The 17,500-nt window shown below is 44.5% G+C and overlaps 1 protein-coding gene across 1 annotated transcript in view; it reads right to left on the bottom strand.

Moving 5' to 3' along the window:
• The window catches only part of LOC128686026 (phospholipid-transporting ATPase ABCA3), a gene marked incomplete at its 5' end in the record, with an annotated part of 271,789 nt that overhangs the window by 242,122 nt on the left and 12,167 nt on the right, over positions 1 to 17,500 (bottom strand).

Raw genomic sequence — 17,500 nt, 5'->3', positions numbered from 1 at the left:
CTCCCCTTTTTCTCCCTCTGCTTTTCCCCCTCTCTCCCTCTTCCTTTCTCTCTCTCCCTCCCTTTTTTGACTGTCCCTTCCCCTTTCTTTCCCCTTATTCACTCCTCTTTCCCCCTCCACATCTCTTTCACCCATCGCACCGACTCCTGCCTCTCTCTTTCTCCCTACCTACCTTTCCCCCACTCCCTCCATCAGCTCCACACAAACTCACATACACCCACACACACACACACACACACACACACACACACACACACACACACACACACACACACACACACACACACACACACACACACACACACACACACACACAAACACACAATATGAAAATGACATAGCAGCGAAAGCCTAATCTGACCCGAAGCTGTTATACAGCCACATCAGGAGGAAAACAACAGTCAAGGACCAGGTAATCAGGCTGAGGAAGGAAGGAGGAGACACAACAAGAAACAACCGTGAAGTATGTGAGGAACTCAACATGAGATTCAAAAAAGTGTTCACAGAGGAGACAGAAGGGGCTCCAGAAAGACGAAGAGGTGGGGTACACCAGCAAGTGCTGGACACACTACACACAACCGAGGAAGAAGTGAAGAGGCTTCTAAGTGAGCTAGATACCTCAAAGGCAATGGGGCCAGATAACATCTCTCCATGGGTCCTGAGAAAGTACCCTTAACAACAATATTCAACATATCTTTCGAAACAGATTGCCTGAGGCATGAAAGACAGCAAATGTAGTCCCAATTTTTAAAAAAGGTGACAGGCATGAAGCACTAAACTACAGACCAGTGTCACTGACATGTATAGTATGCGAAGTCATGGAGAAGATTATCAGGAGAAGAGTGGTGGAACACCTAGAAAGGAATGATCTCATCAACAGCAGCCAACATGGTTTCAGGGACGGTAAATCCTGTGTTACAAACCTACTGGAGTTCTATGACAGGGTGACAGCATTAAGACAAGAGAGAGAGGGGTGGGTAGATTGCATTTTCTTGGACTGCAAGAAGGCGTTTAACACAGTTTCACACAAGAGATTGGTGCAAAAACTGGAGGACCAGGCAGGGATAACAGGGAAGGCACTACAATGGATCAGGGAATACTTGTCAGGAAGACAGCAGCGAATCATGGTTCTTGGTAACGTGTCAGAGTGGGCGCCTGTGACCAGCGGGGTCCCAAAGGGGTCATTCCTAGGAGCAGTGCTGTTTCTGGTATTTGTGAACGACATGACGGAAGGAATAGACTCTGATGTGTCCCTGTTTGCAGATGACGTGAAGTTGATGAGAAGAATTCATTCGGTCGATGACAAGGCAGAATTACAAAGGGATCTGGACAGGTTGCAGACCTGGTCCAGCAATTGGCTCCTGGAGTTCAACCCCACCAAGTACAAAGTCATGAAGATTGGGGAAGAGCAAAGAAGACCTCAGACGGAGCACAGTCTAGGGGGCCAGAGACTACAAACCTCACTCAAGGAAAAAGATCTTGGGGTAAGTATAACACCAGGCACATCTCCTGAGGCACATATCAACCAAATAACTGCTGCAGCATATGGGCGCCTAGCAAACCTCACAACAGCATTCCGACATTTTAATAAGGAATCGTTCAGGACCTTGTACACCTTGTACGTTAGGCCAATGTTGGAGTATGCAGCACCTCTTTGGAACCCACACCTAAACAAGCACGTAAAGAAACTAGAGAAAGTGCAAAGGTTTGCAACAAGACTAGTCCCAGAGCTACGGGGTATGTCCTACGAGGAGAGGTTAAGGGAAATCGACCTGACGACACTGGAGGGCAGGAGAGATAGGGGGGACATGATAACGACATACAAAATACTGAGAGGAATTGGCAAGGTGGACAAAGACAGGATGTTTCAGAGATTGGACTCAGCAACAAGGGGACACAGTTGCAAGTTGAAGACACAGATGAATCACAGGGATGTTAGGAAGTATTTCTTCAGCCACAGAGTAGTCAGGTAGTGGAATAATTTGGGAAGCGATGTAGTGGAGGCAGGATCCATACATAGCTTTAAGCAGAGGTATGATAAAGCTCACGGTTCACGGAGAGTGACCTAGTAGCGACCAGTGAGGAGGCTACGGCAGGAGCTGGGACTCGACCCCTGCAGCTTCAACTAGGTGAGTACAAATAGGTGAGTGCACACACACACACACAGACACACAAATACACACACGCACACGCACACACACACACACACACACACACACACACACACACACACACACACACACACACACACACACACACACACACACACACACACACACACACACACACACACACACACACACACACACACACACACATGCACACACACAGGACGGAAACAGTGCGGAACAGGATCCTCCAAGAGAAACCACGATTGAAATAATCGGAAGAGTACAAGAGGGTGTTCCTAGACAGAGACAGAACAAAATCAGAATGACAGCAGCTGAGGGAGAGGACAAAAAAGCGAAAGGAGCTAGGAAAAGAGACAAGGAGGGAACCAGCAGAGGTCAGTCAGAGCAGAACAGAACAGCAAGGGCAAGCACACACACAACTACTCTCAGAACCATACAACCTATCACACCATTCCAACACACACTACAATCCATACCTACAGCCTCCACCCAACACCGAGCTATAGAATCCCTCAGTATACTACCAGGTCTCCCACCCTCACAGGCCCCCCAAACCACAGTGTTGGAAAGGAAACTGAAGGTATGGTACACAAACGCTGATGGAATAACAAATAAGTGGGAGGAGTGGCATGAAAGAGTCAAAGAAGCATCACCGGACATCATAGCTCTCACAGAAACCAAGCTTACAGGTATGATAACAGATGCCATCTTTCCAACGGGATACCAAATCCTGAGGAAAGACAGAGGGAACAGGGGGGTGGAGGAGTGGCGTTGCTGATCAAAAATCGCTGGAATTTTGATGAGCTGGAGAGAGGAGACAGCGGAGAAGAAAGTGATTACATAGTGGGAACACTTCACTCTGGAGGTCCCAAGGTGGTAATAGCAGTGATGTATAACCCACCACAGAACAGCAGGAGGCCAAGGCAAGAGTACGACGAGAGCAATAGAGCGATGGTTGACACACTGGCTAGAGTGGCCAGAAGAGCTCATGCATGCAGGGCAAAGCTCCTGATCATGGGTGACTTTAACCACAAGGAGATCGATTGGGAGAACTTGGACCCACATGGGGGCCAAGATACATGGAGGGCTAAGATGATGGAGGTGGTACCGGAAAACTTCATGTGCCAACACGTAAGGGACACTACAAGAGAGAGAGGAGAGGATGAACCAGCAAGGCTGGACTTAGTATTCACCTTGAGTAGTGCAGATATCGAGGACATCACATATGAAAGACCCCTTGGGGCCAGTGACCATGTGATTTTAAGCTTCGAATACACAGTAGAGCTACAAGTGGAGGGAGAAGCAGGAAGGCCAGGACGAATGAAGCCAAACTACAAGAAAGGGGACTACACAGGAATGAGGAACTACCTGAACGGGGTTCAGTGGGACAGAGAACTGGCAGGGAAGCCAGTTAATGAGATGATGGAATATGTAGCAACAAAATGCAAGGAGGCTGAGGAGAGGTTTGTACCCAAGGGAAACAGGATTAATGAAAAAGCCAGGATGAGCCCATGGTTTACCCAAAGGTGCAGGGAGGCAAAAACCAAGTGTGCTAGGGAATGGAAGAAATATAGAAGGCAAAGGACCCAGGAGAATAAGGAGAACAGTCATAGAGCCAGAAACGAATATGCACAGATAAGAAGGGAGGCCCAAAGACAATATGAAAATGACATAGCAGCGAAAGCCAAATCTGACCCGAAACTGTTGTACAGCCACATCAGGAGGAAAACAACAGTCAAGGACCATGTAATCAGGCTAAGGAAGGAAGGAGGAGAGACAACAAGAAATGACCGTGAAGTATGTGAAGAACTCAACAAGAGATTCAAAGAAGTGTTCACAGAGGAGACAGAAGGGACTCCAGAAAGACGGAGAGGTGGGGCACACCACCAAGTGCTGGACACAGTGCACACAACCGAGGAAGAAGTGAAGAGGCTTCTGAGTGAGCTAGATACCTCAAAGGCAATGGGGCCAGATAACATCTCCCCATGGGTATTGAGAGAGGGAGCAGAGGCGCTATGTGTACCCCTAACAACAATATTCAATACATCTATCGAAACAGGGAGATTGCCTGAGGCATGGAAGATAGCAAATGCAGTCCCAATCTTTAAAAAAGGAGACAGACATGAAGCATTAAACTACAGACCAGTGTCACTGACATGTATAGTATGCAAAATCATGGAGAAGATTATCAGGAGAAGAGTGGTGGAACACCTAGAAAGGAATGATCTCATCAACAGCAGCCAACATGGTTTCAGGGACGGGAAATCCTGTGTCAGAAACCTACTGGAGTTCTATGACATGGTGACAGCAGTAAGACAAGAGAGAGAGGGGTGGGTGGATTGCATTTTCTTGGACTGCAAGAAGGCGTTTGACACAGTTCCACACAAGAGATTGGTGCAAAAACTGGAGGACCAAGCAGGGATAACAGGGAAGGCACTACAATGGATCAGGGAATACTTGTCAGGAAGACAGCAGCGAGTCATGGTACGTGGCGAGGTGTCAGAGTGGGCACCTGTGACCAGCGGGGTCCCGCAGGGGTCAGTCCTAGGGCCAGTGCTGTTTCTGGTATTTGTGAACGACATGACGGAAGGAAGTAGTAGTAGGTTGGTAGACAGCAACCACCCAGGGAAGTACTACCGTCCTGCCAGATGACTGTGAAACAAAAACCTGTAACTGTTTTGCATGATGGTAGGATTGCTGGTTTCTTTTTCTGTCTCATAAACACGCTAGATAACAGGGATATCTTGCTACTCCTACTTACACTTTGGTCACACTTCACAGACACGCACATGCATATATATATATATATACATACATCTAGGTTTTTCTCCCTTTTTCTAAATAGCTCTTGTCCTTTTTATTTCTTCTATTGTCCATGGGGAAGTGGAAAAGAATCTTTCCTCCGTAAGCCATGCGTGTCGTATGAGGCGACTAAAATGCCGGGAGCAATGGGCTAGTAACCCCTTCTCCTGTATACATTTACTAAAAAAGAGAAGAAGAAAAACTTTATAAAACTGGGTTGCTTAAATGTGCGTGGATGTAGTGCGGATGACAAGAAACAGATGATTGCTGATGTTATGAATGAAAAGAAGTTGGATGTCCTGGCTCTAAGCGAAACAAAGCTGAAGGGGGTAGGAGAGTTTCAGTGGGGGGAAATAAATGGGATTAAATCTGGAGTATCTGAGAGAGTTAGAGCAAAGGAATGGGTAGCAGTAATGTTAAATGATCAGTTATGGAAGGAGAAAAGAGAATATGAATGTGTAAATTCAAGAATTATGTGGATTAAAGTAAAGGTTGGATGCGAGAAGTGGGTCATAATAAGCGTGTATGCACCTGGAGAAGAGAGGAATGCAGAGGAGAGAGAGAGATTTTGGGAGATGTTAAGTGAATGTATAGGAGCCTTTGAACCAAGTGAGAGAGTAATTGTGGTAGGGGACCTGAATGCTAAAGTAGGAGAAACTTTTAGAGAGGGTGTGGTAGGTAAGTTTGGGGTGCCAGGTGTAAATGATAATGGGAGCCCTTTGATTGAACTTTGTGTAGAAAGGGGTTTAGTTATAGGTAATACATATTTTAAGAAAAAGAGGATAAATAAGTATACAAGATATGATGTAGGGCGAAATGACAGTAGTTTGTTGGATTATGTATTGGTAGATAAAAGACTGCTGAGTAGACTTCAGGATGTACATGTTTATAGAGGGGCCACAGATATATCAGATCACTTTCTAGTTGTAGCTACACTGAGAGTAAAAGGTAGATGGGATACAAGGAGAATAGAAGCATCAGGGAAGAGAGAGGTGAAGGTTTATAAACTAAAAGAGGAGGCAGTTAGGGTAAGATATAAACAGCTATTGGAGGATAGATGGGCAAATGAGAGCATAGGCAATGGGGTCGAAGAGGTATGGGGTAGGATTAAAAATGTAGTGTTAGAGTGTTCAGCAGAAGTTTGTGGTTACAGGAAAGTGGGTGCAGGAGGGAAGAGGAGCGATTGGTGGAATGACGATGTAAAGAGAGTAGTAAGGGAGAAAAAGTTAGCATATGAGAAGTTTTTACAAAGTAGAAGTGATGCAAGGAGGGAAGAGTATATGGAGAAAAAGAGAGAGGTTAAGAGAGTGGTGAAGCAATGTAAAAAGAGAGCAAATGAGAGAGTGGGTGAGATGTTATCAACAAATTTTGTTGAAAATAAGAAAAAGTTTTGGAGTGAGATTAACAAGTTAAGAAAGCCTAGAGAACAAATGGATTTGTCAGTTAAAAATAGGAGAGGAGAGTTATTAAATGGAGAGTTAGAGGTATTGGGAAGATGGAGGGAATATTTTGAAGAATTGTTAAATGTTTATGAAGATAGGGAAGCTGTGATTTCGTGTATAGGGCAAGGAGGAATAACATCTTGTAGGAGTGAGGAAGAGCCAGTTGTGAGTGTTGGGGAAGTTCGTGAGGCAGTAGGCAAAATGAAAGGGGGTAAGGCAGCCGGGATTGATGGGATAAAGATAGAAATGTTAAAAGCAGGTGGGGATATAGTTTTGGAGTGGTTGGTGCAATTATTTAATAAATGTATGGAAGAGGGTAAGGTACCTAGGGATTGGCAGAGAGCATGCATAGTTCCTTTGTATAAAGGCAAAGGGGATAAAAGAGAGTGCAAAAATTATAGGGGGATAAGTCTGTTGAGTGTACCTGGTAAAGTGTATGGTAGAGTTATAATTGAAAGAATTAAGAGTAAGACGGAGAATAGGATAGCAGATGAACAAGGAGGCTTTAGGAAAGGTAGGGGGTGTGTGGACCAGGTGTTTACAGTGAAAGATATAAGTGAACAGTATTTAGATAAGGCTAAAGAGGTCTTTGTGGCATTTATGGATTTGGAAAAGGCGTATGACAGGGTGGATAGGGGGGCAATGTGGCAGATGTTGCAAGTGTATGGTGTAGGAGGTAGGTTACTGAAAGCAGTGAAGAGTTTTTACGAGGATAGTGAGGCTCAAGTTAGAGTATGTAGGAAAGAGGGAAATTTTTTCCCAGTAAAAGTAGGCCTTAGACAAGGATGTGTGATGTCACCGTGGTTGTTTAATATATTTATAGATGGGGTTGTAAGAGAAGTAAATGCGAGGGTCTTGGCAAGAGGCGTGGAGTTAAAAGATAAAGAATCACACACAAAGTGGGAGTTGTCACAGCTGCTCTTTGCTGATGACACTGTGCTCTTGGGAGATTCTGAAGAGAAGTTGCAGAGATTGGTGGATGAATTTGGTAGGGTGTGCAAAAGAAGAAAATTAAAGGTGAATACAGGAAAGAGTAAGGTTATGAGGATAACAAAAAGATTAGGTGATGAAAGATTGAATATCAGATTGGAGGGAGAGAGTATGGAGGAGGTGAACGTATTCAGATATTTGGGAGTGGACGTGTCAGCGGATGGGTCTATGAAAGATGAGGTGAATCATAGAATTGATGAGGGAAAAAGAGTGAGTGGTGCACTTAGGAGTCTGTGGAGACAAAGAACTTTGTCCTTGGAGGCAAAGAGGGGAATGTATGAGAGTATAGTTTTACCAACGCTCTTATATGGGTGTGAAGCGTGGGTGATGAATGTTGCAGCGAGGAGAAGGCTGGAGGCAGTGGAGATGTCATGTCTGAGGGCAATGTGTGGTGTGAATATAATGCAGAGAATTCGTAGTTTGGAAGTTAGGAGGAGGTGCGGGATTACCAAAACTGTTGTCCAGAGGGCTGAGGAAGGGTTGTTGAGGTGGTTCGGACATGTAGAGAGAATGGAGCGAAACAGAATGACTTCAAGAGTGTATCAGTCTGTAGTGGAAGGAAGGCGGGGTAGGGGTCGGCCTAGGAAAGGTTGGAGGGAGGGGGTAAAGGAGGTTTTGTGTGCGAGGGGCTTGGACTTCCAGGAGGCATGCATGAGCGTGTTTGATAGGAGTGAATGGAGACAAATGGTTTTTAATACTTGACGTGCTGTTGGAGTGTGAGCAAAGTAACATTTATGAAGGGATTCAGGGAAACCGGCAGGCCGGACTTGAGTCCTGGAGATGGGAAGTACAGTGCCTGCACTCTGAAGGAGGGGTGTTAATGTTGCAGTTTAAAAACTGTAGTGTAAAGCACCCTTCTGGCAAGACAGTGATGGAGTGAATGATAAGAACATAAGAACGAAGGAACACTGCAGAAGGCCTACTGGCCCATGCGAGGCAGGTCCAAGTCTCCTACCGGCTTAAGCCAATGCACCCAACCTAGACAGGTCAGGTCACATTGACTTAAGGGAGGAACACGGCAACCGACATGTTAGCACAAGCTATCAGGTCTAACTCACACCCACCCACATCTACTCATGTATTTATCCAACCTATTTTTAAAGCTACACAACGTTCTGGCCTCTATAAAGGTACTTGGGAGTTTGTTCCACTCATCCACAACTCTATTACCAAACCAGTACTTTCCTATATCCTTCCTGAATCTGAATTTTTCCAACTTAAAACCATTGCTGCGAGTCCTGTCTAGGCTAGATATTTTCAGCACACTATTTACATCCCCTTTATTTATTCCTGTCTTCCACTTATACACCTCAATCATATCCCCCCTAATTCTACGTCTTTCTAGAGAGTGCAGTTTCAGGGCCCTCAGTCTATCCTCATAGGGAAGGTTTCTGATACATGGGATCATCTTTGTCATCCTCCTTTGTACATTTTCCAGAGAATTTATATCCATTCTGTAATACGGTGACCAAAACTGTGCAGCATAATCTAAATGAGGCCTAACCAAGGATGTATAGAGTTGAAGAACAACCTGAGGACTCCTATTATTTATGCTTCTTGATATGAAGCCAAGGATTCTATTAGCTTTATTGCGAACACTTATGCACTGTTGTCTTGGTTTCAGATTACTGCTAACCAGAACTCCTAAATCTTTTTCGCAATCCGTAATATTAAGATCTACATTATTTAGTTTATATGTGGCATGGTTATTGTCCTGTCCAACATTTAGAACTTTGCATTTGTCTATATTAAACTGCATCTGCCACTTCTCCGACCACTGCATCAGTCTATTCAAATCTTCCTGGAGTGCTCGAATGTCCTCGTCAGAATGAATTCGACGGCCTATTTTGGTGTCATCGGCAAACTTGCCGATGTCGCTCTTTATGCCCTCATCTATGTCGTTTATGTAGATTGTGAACAGCAGGGGGCCCAACACTGACCCCTGTGGAACACCGCTCGTGACGCTACCCCACTCTGATTTCTCCCCATTTATGCAAACTCTCTGCTGCCTATTTGTCAACCATGCCTCTATCCAGGAAAAAATTTCTCCTCCTATTCCATGTGCTTTAATTTTCCTCAATAGTCTCTGATGTGGGACCCTGTCAAAAGCCTTACTGAAGTCCATATACACAATATCATATTCATTACCATGATCTACCTCCTCAAATACCTTAGTGAAAAAAGTTAATAAATTCGTAAGGCAGGAATGCCCCTTTGTAAAACCATGCTGAGATTCGTTGATTAATTTATGCTTTTCAAGGTGGCTACGAACTGCCTCGGCAATTATTGATTCCATAAATTTTCCCACTATGGAGGTTAGGCTTATTGGTCTATAGTTCGAAGCTAAGGACCTGTCACCTGTTTTGAAAATAGGTATTACATTTGCCATTTTCCACTTATCTGGCACCATGCCAGTTTGTAGTGATATGTTGAAAAGATTAGCCAAAGGTGTGCTAAGCTCCTCTTTACATTCCTTTAGAACCCTTGCATACAGTTCATCAGGGCCTGGGGATTTGTTAGGTTTTAATTTATCTATTTGCCTAAGGACCATGTCCCTTGTGACCCTAATAGTGCACAGTTTATTATCGTCCTGTTCTACATAATTTATCATTACTGGAATATCGCTGGTATCCTCCTGTGTAAAAACTGAGAGGAAGTATGTGTTAAAAATTCTACACATTTCCTTATCACTGTCAGTGAGCTGACCCGAGGAACTTTTGAGTGGGCCTATCTTGTCCCTGATCTTACTTCTGTATACCTGAAAGAATCCTTTTGGGTTAGTCTTCGATTCTCTTGCAACTTTAACCTCATAATCTCTTTTTGCTTTTCTAATTCCCTTTTTTATTTCTCTCTTTAACTGAATATATCGATTTCTTAATTGCCCCTCTCCTCTTTTGATTTGCCTATATATGCCTCTCTTTTGACCAATCAGATATTTTAATCTATTGTTCATCCATTTAGGATCATTTTTGTTTGATCTGATTTCCCTATTTGGAACATAATTTGACTGAGCAGCTAGAACTATGCCCTGGAAAGCATCATATCTGCAACCATCACCACCTACCTGACCCTTAGTCAGGTCATTCCAGTTCAGCCCACCTAAGTAATTTTTCAGTCCTATGAAATCAGCCAAGCGAAAGTCAGGGACGGAGACTTGATTGCCATTATTAGGGGAATTCCATGATATATTAAAACTGAGTGATTTGTGATCACTCTCCCGAAGTTCATCATTAACCTCAAGATTATTAATTAATGTTTCCCTACTGGCAAGAACCAAGTCAAGGAGGTTATTTCCCCTAGTTGGCTCTGTCACAAACTGTTTTAAAAAACAATCTTGGATCGTATCAAGAAAGTCACCCGACTCTAAATTTCCTGTCAAATTGCTCCAGTCAATCTGTCTATAGTTGAAATCTCCCATTAGCACAACATTTTCGTATGTAGATGCCTTACGAATTTCGTCCCATAGAAGTTTACTGCACTCCCTATCAAGATTTGGGGCCCTGTAAATCACACCCAAAATTAGTTTTTCTCGGCCCTCGAGAAGCTGTAACCAAACAGATTCAGTGGCTGACGCTTCTAATTTAATATCTTGTCTAACACAACAATTTAAATTGTCTCTGACATACATCGCTACTCCACCACCTTTCCTGTTGACCCTGTCAGTGTGGAATAATTTATAGCCTTGTATGTGACATTCAGAGGGCATCTCTCTATCTTTCAGATTGAGCCAGGTCTCTGTTATAGCAATAATATCTATGTTTCCTGCACTTGCAATTAATCTTAGCTCATCTATCTTATTTCTAACACTCCTGCTATTAGTATAGTAAACCTTAAGGGAGCTAGTCCCTTGCTGCCCTCTGCTGTCCCCCTTTGTTTGCTGACCTGTTCTATTGTCTTTATTTATAACTTCATGCTGACTGCCTTTTATACATTTACTGTTTCCAACCCTAGTGTTGCAACCTGCTTGTTTCCCACACACACCCATACCTCTATCTTCCATCAGTTTAAAATCATAGGCATTTCACCAATGGCCTTCTCAATCGAGTCTGCAAGTGCTACCACCCCTGCCCCAGAGAGATGTACCCCATCCCTTGCATACATATCATGTTTGCCATAAAAGTTGTTCCAGTTGTCAATGAATGGGATTGCAAGTTCCTTGCAGTATCTGTCTAGCCAGCAATTTACACCAATTGCCCTAGACAACCATTCATTTCCTACTCCCCTTCTAGGCAAGATGCTACATATGATTGGGATCCCTCCCTTAGACTTAATGAAATCTATAGCTGACCTGTACTTATCTAGCAGCTCTTCTCTCCTACCCTTCCCAATATCATTTCCACCAGCACTGAGACAGATAATGGGCTTGTTCCCATTACCTGACATGATATTATCCAGCCTGTTGACAATGTCCCCAACACCAGCTCCAGGGAAGCACACTCTATCTCTCATCTTCTTATTCCTATTACAAAAAGCACGGTCAATATATCTTACCTGAGAGTCACCAACCACAAGAATGCGCTTACCTTCATTAGCAGGGGCAGTAGTACCCTTACCTTCACTGGCCACTGAAGTACATTCATCCTGGAGAACAGAGAAGCGATTTCCTACCTTCAGATCTTCACTCTTAATTTTCCTTACTCTGATGCGCCTCCCATTACTGTGAACAACTCGCCACTTGTAGCAGGTGCTGGGCTGCACCTCACTGCTGGTAGCCGTTGCTACCTGCCCAACTACAGCCTCCTCACAGCGAGAGACAGACTGCACCTCACTGCTAGAAGTCTCATTCCCCACAACTCCAGCCACCTCACACTCCCTCCCAGACCCATTGAGGTGGAAAGTTTTTCTTTTTCGGGCCACCCTGCCTTGGTGGGAATCGGCCAGTGTGATAATAGTAAATAATGACGGAAGGAATAGACTCTGAGGTGTCCCTGTTTGCAGATGACGTGAAGTTGATGAGAAGAATTCACTCGATCGAAGACCAGGCAGAACTACAAAGGGATCTGGACAGGCTGCAGACCTGGTCCAGCAATTGGCTCCTGGAGTTCAATCCCACCAAGTGCAAAGTCATGAAGATTGGGGAAGGGCAAAGAAGGCCGCAGACGGAGTACAGTCTAGGGGGTCAGAGACTACAAACCTCACACAAGGAAAAAGATCTTGGGGTGAGTATAACACCAGGCACATCTCCTGAAGCGCACATCAACCAAATAACTGCTGCAGCATATGGGCGCCTAGCAAACCTCAGAACAGCATTCCGACATCTTAATAAGGAATCATTCAGGACCCTGTACACCGTGTATGTTAGGCCCATATTGGAGTATGCGGCACCAGTTTGGAACCCACACCTAGCCAAGCACGTGAAGAAACTAGAGAAAGTGCAAAGGTTTGCAACAAGACTAGTGCCAGAGCTAAGAGGTATGTCCTACGAGGAGAGGTTAAGGGAAATCAACCTGACGACACTGGAGGACAGGAGAGATAGGGGGGACATGATAACGACATACAAAATACTGAGAGGAATTGACAAGGTGGACAAAGACAGGATGTTCCAGAGATTGGACACAATAACAAGGGGACACAGTTGGAAGCTGAAGACACAGATGAATCACAGGGATGTTAGGAAGTATTTCTTCAGCCACAGAGTAGTCAGTAAGTGGAATAGTTTGGGAAGCGATGTAGTGGAGGCAGGATCCATACATAGCTTTAAGCAGAGGTATGATAAAGCTCACGGCTCAGGGAGAGTGACCTAATAGCGATCAGTGAAGAGGCGGGACCAGGAGCTCGGACTCGACCCCCGCAACCTCAACTAGGTGAGTACAACTAGGTGAGTACACACACACACATGCACACACACACACACACACACACACATGCACATACACACACACACACACACACACACACATACGCACACACACACACACACATACACACACACACGCACACACACACACACACACACACACGCACGCACACACACACACACATACACACACACACACACACACACACACACACACACACACACACACACACACACACACACACACACACAAACACACACACACACACAAACACACACACACACACACACACACACACATACACACACACACACACACACACACACACACACACACACACAAACACACATCACAAACGACCACACAAAACTACATAAGCTTTTCTTTCTGTGATAAAAAAGAAAACAGATAAATAAAATGAGTTGTCAAAGAGCAGGACGGAGAACCAGGGGACTGGTGGATGAGCCTGGGAGGGAAGACTGGGTGGCAAACCTCAAGAAAAGGCAAGAGTGGAGAAGGAAGCTAGAAGAGCTTAGGAAGAAAATGGAGGAGAGGATAGCTGCAGAAAGTAGGAAATGGGAGGTACAAGCCACAGCAGCAGATGCTAAGACACAGAGCTTAGAAGAGAAACTAAAAATTCTGTAACAGTCCAGAGATCTAATGAACAGTATAGACATGACATCATGAACTTACATCAGTCACAAACGAGAGGACAGTAGGGACCCTATCAGACCACTGTGGAACCCAGGAATAGATGAGGAATGCACCAGGATCAAACAAAGGGACTGCAGAAAATGAAGGAGCTAATCTATATGCAGAGGTACTAAGAGACCACAGAAGTGCTCAGGAAAAACTGAGAAGGGAAAATGACGGACCACTCAGCACAGGGACATCACAAAGAGAAGAGATTGAAGGAAGGAATACTGCAATGGAAGCAACTAAATCGGCTCAGGGGATGCAAAGCAAAATGCAATGTGAGGACGAAAGGGAGAGGTCAGTTTTTGTTTAAGGACTCCAGGAAGTTGAATCAGAAACTTATGAAGCAAAAAGACAGACGGAGAAAAAAGTGATTCAAAGTATCATGAGAGCAATAAGAGAGGATGACATGACAGAAATGACAAATTTTCTGAGAATAGGGTACACCTGGAGTATACCTGGAGAGTCTTTCAGGGGCCAATGCCCCTGTGGCTCAGTCAGACACCAGGCCTCGTGGTGGATCAGGGTCTGATTAATCAGGCTGTTACTGCTGGCCACACACAAGCTGATGAACGAACCACAGCCCGGCAAGTCAGGTACTGACTTTAGGTGCCTGTCCAGTGCCTTCTTGAAGACAGCCAGGGGTCTATTGGTAAGCCTCCTTATGTATGCTGGGAGGCAGTTGAACAGTCTTGGGCCCCGGACACTTATTGTGTCTTTTTTAAGTGCACTAGTGCAGCCACAGCTTTTCATTGTGGGAATTTTGCATCTCCTGCCGAATGTTTGCTTTCATAGGGAGTGATATTCGTGTGCGTAAGTTTGGGACTAATCCCTCTAGGATTTTCTAAGTGTATATTATTATGTATCTCTCTCGCCTGCATTCCAGGGAATACAAATCAAATGATTTCAACCATTCCCAGTAGTTTAGGTACCTTATCGTATGTATGTGAGCAGTGAAAGTTCTTTGTACACTCTCCATATCAGCAATTTTGCCTGCCATGAAGGAGGCAGTTAGTGTACAGCAGTATTCCAGCCAAGAGAGAACAAGAGATTTGACGAGAATCGTCATGTGCTTGGTATCCCTAGTTTTGAATGTTCTCATTATCCATCCTACCATTTTCCTAGCAGATGCAGTAGATTCATTGTTGTGGTTTTTGAAGGCGAGATCCTCTGACATTATCACTCTCAGGTCCTTCACATTACTTTTTTGCTCTACTGTATATTTAGAGTTTTATTGTATACCCTGATACAGCCATAATTTCCTCATATGTGAGTATGTGAGTAGTTAAAATTTCTCTTCATTGAACTTCATATTGTTTAAAGTGGCCCATTTGAAGATTTGGTTGATATCCGCTTGGAATCTTGTGGTGTCTTCGATGGAAGTCACTGTCATGCAGATTCGGGTGTCATCTGCAAAGGAAGACACGGAGCTATGGCTTACTTCTCTGTCTATGTCAGATTTGAGGATGAGGAATAGAATGAGAGCAAGTACTGTACCTTATGGAACAGAGTTTTTCACCACAGCTACCTCACACTTTACTCTGTTTACTATTACTCTTTGTGTTCTGTTTGTCAGGAAGTTATAGATCCTTCTACCAGCTTTATCACGCAAGGGTAAAACGCCGGCCAGTCAAAGTGATATTCAAGGCAGAATCGGCCTGATACAGGATCCTGCAGGAGAAAGCACGACTAAGGGACATACCAAAGTACTGGAGGGTGTACCTCGAACGTGTCAGGACACATGAAGAAAGGCAGAAACTGAAGCAGACGGTACAAAGAGGCAAGGAGGAAAGACAGGGAAAGACAGAGATAACCAGAACACCCCAAACTCAGGAGGAAGAGCAAATACAAACTCCCTCAGAACCACCTACAGAAGGACCTCAACCACGACAACCCCAATGCAACCAAGCAATCTAACCCAAAACCCACACACCATAGTCACTGTCTCCACCCTCATCACAAACTCCACCCTCACAGTAACCCTCCATAGTTCCCTGCCAGATCTTCTGCTCTCCCAACCCCAATGTTCTCCCCAGACTACAGTTTTAGAAACGAAGTGGAAGGTTTGGTATACGAATGCGGATGGAAACAAATAAATGTGAGGAGCGGCAGGAAAGAATCAAGAAGACATCCCTAGACGTCATAGCACTCACAGAAACGAAACACAGTGGGATGATAACAGAAGCAATCTTCCCACCTGAATATCAGATCCTGAGGAAAGATAGAGGGAACAGAGGGGAAGGAGGAATTGCACTGCTCATTAAAAATCGATAGAGATTGAGGAAAAGGAAGGAATGGGCGAAATGGGCGAGAGGGACTACATAGTAGGTACAATTCAGTCTGGGGGACATAAAGTAGTCATTGCAGTGATTTACAACCTGTCACAGAGCTCCAGGAGGTCAAGAGAAGAATATGAAGAGAGCAACAGAGCAATTATGGATATACTAGCTGTGGTGGCCAGAAGAGCTCACGTCGGTAGAGCAAAGTTACTAGTTATGGGTGATTTCAATCACAAGGTGTGGCATGGAAAGAGTATGTTACAATTCATTCAGCATATCTACACACTACCATGCAGGCTGCCTCCCAACCAGAGAACTGGGTGCTATGGGTATAACGATTGGTTCATTGACCAATCACAGGCAAGCCCGCCAAGTGCCGAGGCGATGTGGTTCACTCGCAGTCAGCATTTGCCAGACTTGCCTAGTATCTGGTTCATTACGGTGCTCTCTCTCTCTCTCTCTCTCTCTGGCTTCTGTTTTCCCATTATTCGTCACTGTGGTACACTTATATTCAGTTCCTGTACATAGAGTACACAAATGTACATTATTCTATATATCAGGTGAAGGAAATACAAGTTAAATATTACTGCTGAGATTGTTTTGCTCCGAAACCCCATTACGACCAGGTTACAGGCCATTCTTTACCTGTGTTCATAATAAAAGGAGATTGGGAAAATCTGGAGCCACATGGGGGTCCCGAAACATGGAGAGCCAAGATGATGGATGTAGTACTGGATAACCTCATACATCAACATGTTAGGGACCCTACCAGAAAGACAGGTGAGCATGAACCAGCAAGACTGGACCTCGCTTTCACCCTGAGTAGCTCAGACATCGAGGACATCACATATGAAAAGCGCCTGGGATCTAGTGACCACATGGTTCTGAGCTTCGATTACATAGTAGAGTTACAAGTGGAGAGGGTAACAAGAGTAGAATGTGAAAAGATAACCATAAAAGGAGAGACTACACAGGCATGAGGAAATTCCTGCAGGAGGTTCAGTGGGAAAGAGAATTAGTTGGAAAATCAGTAAACAAAATGATAGACTACGTGACAACAAAATGCAAGGAGGCAGAGGAAAGTTTTCTTCCCAAAGGCAACGGAAATAATGGGAAGACCAGAATGAACCCTTAGTTTATCCAAAGGTGTAGGGAGGCAAAAACTAAGTTTGATAGAGAATGGAATAAGTACAGAAGACAAAGGATCAAGGAAAATAAAGAGATTAGTCGAAGAGCCAGAAAGGAGAATGCATAGATAAGCAGGGAGGCCCAGCGACAGTTCAAAAAGGACATAGCATCGAAAGTCAAGTCTGAGTCGAAGCTGTTGTATAGCCACATCAGAAGAAGGACAATAGTCAAGG

The sequence above is a fragment of the Cherax quadricarinatus genome, chromosome 9 (genome assembly GCF_038502225.1).
Source record: "Cherax quadricarinatus isolate ZL_2023a chromosome 9, ASM3850222v1, whole genome shotgun sequence".
NCBI classification, from domain to species: domain Eukaryota; kingdom Metazoa; phylum Arthropoda; class Malacostraca; order Decapoda; family Parastacidae; genus Cherax; species Cherax quadricarinatus.
This window is presented reverse-complemented; position numbering and strand designations above follow the sequence as displayed.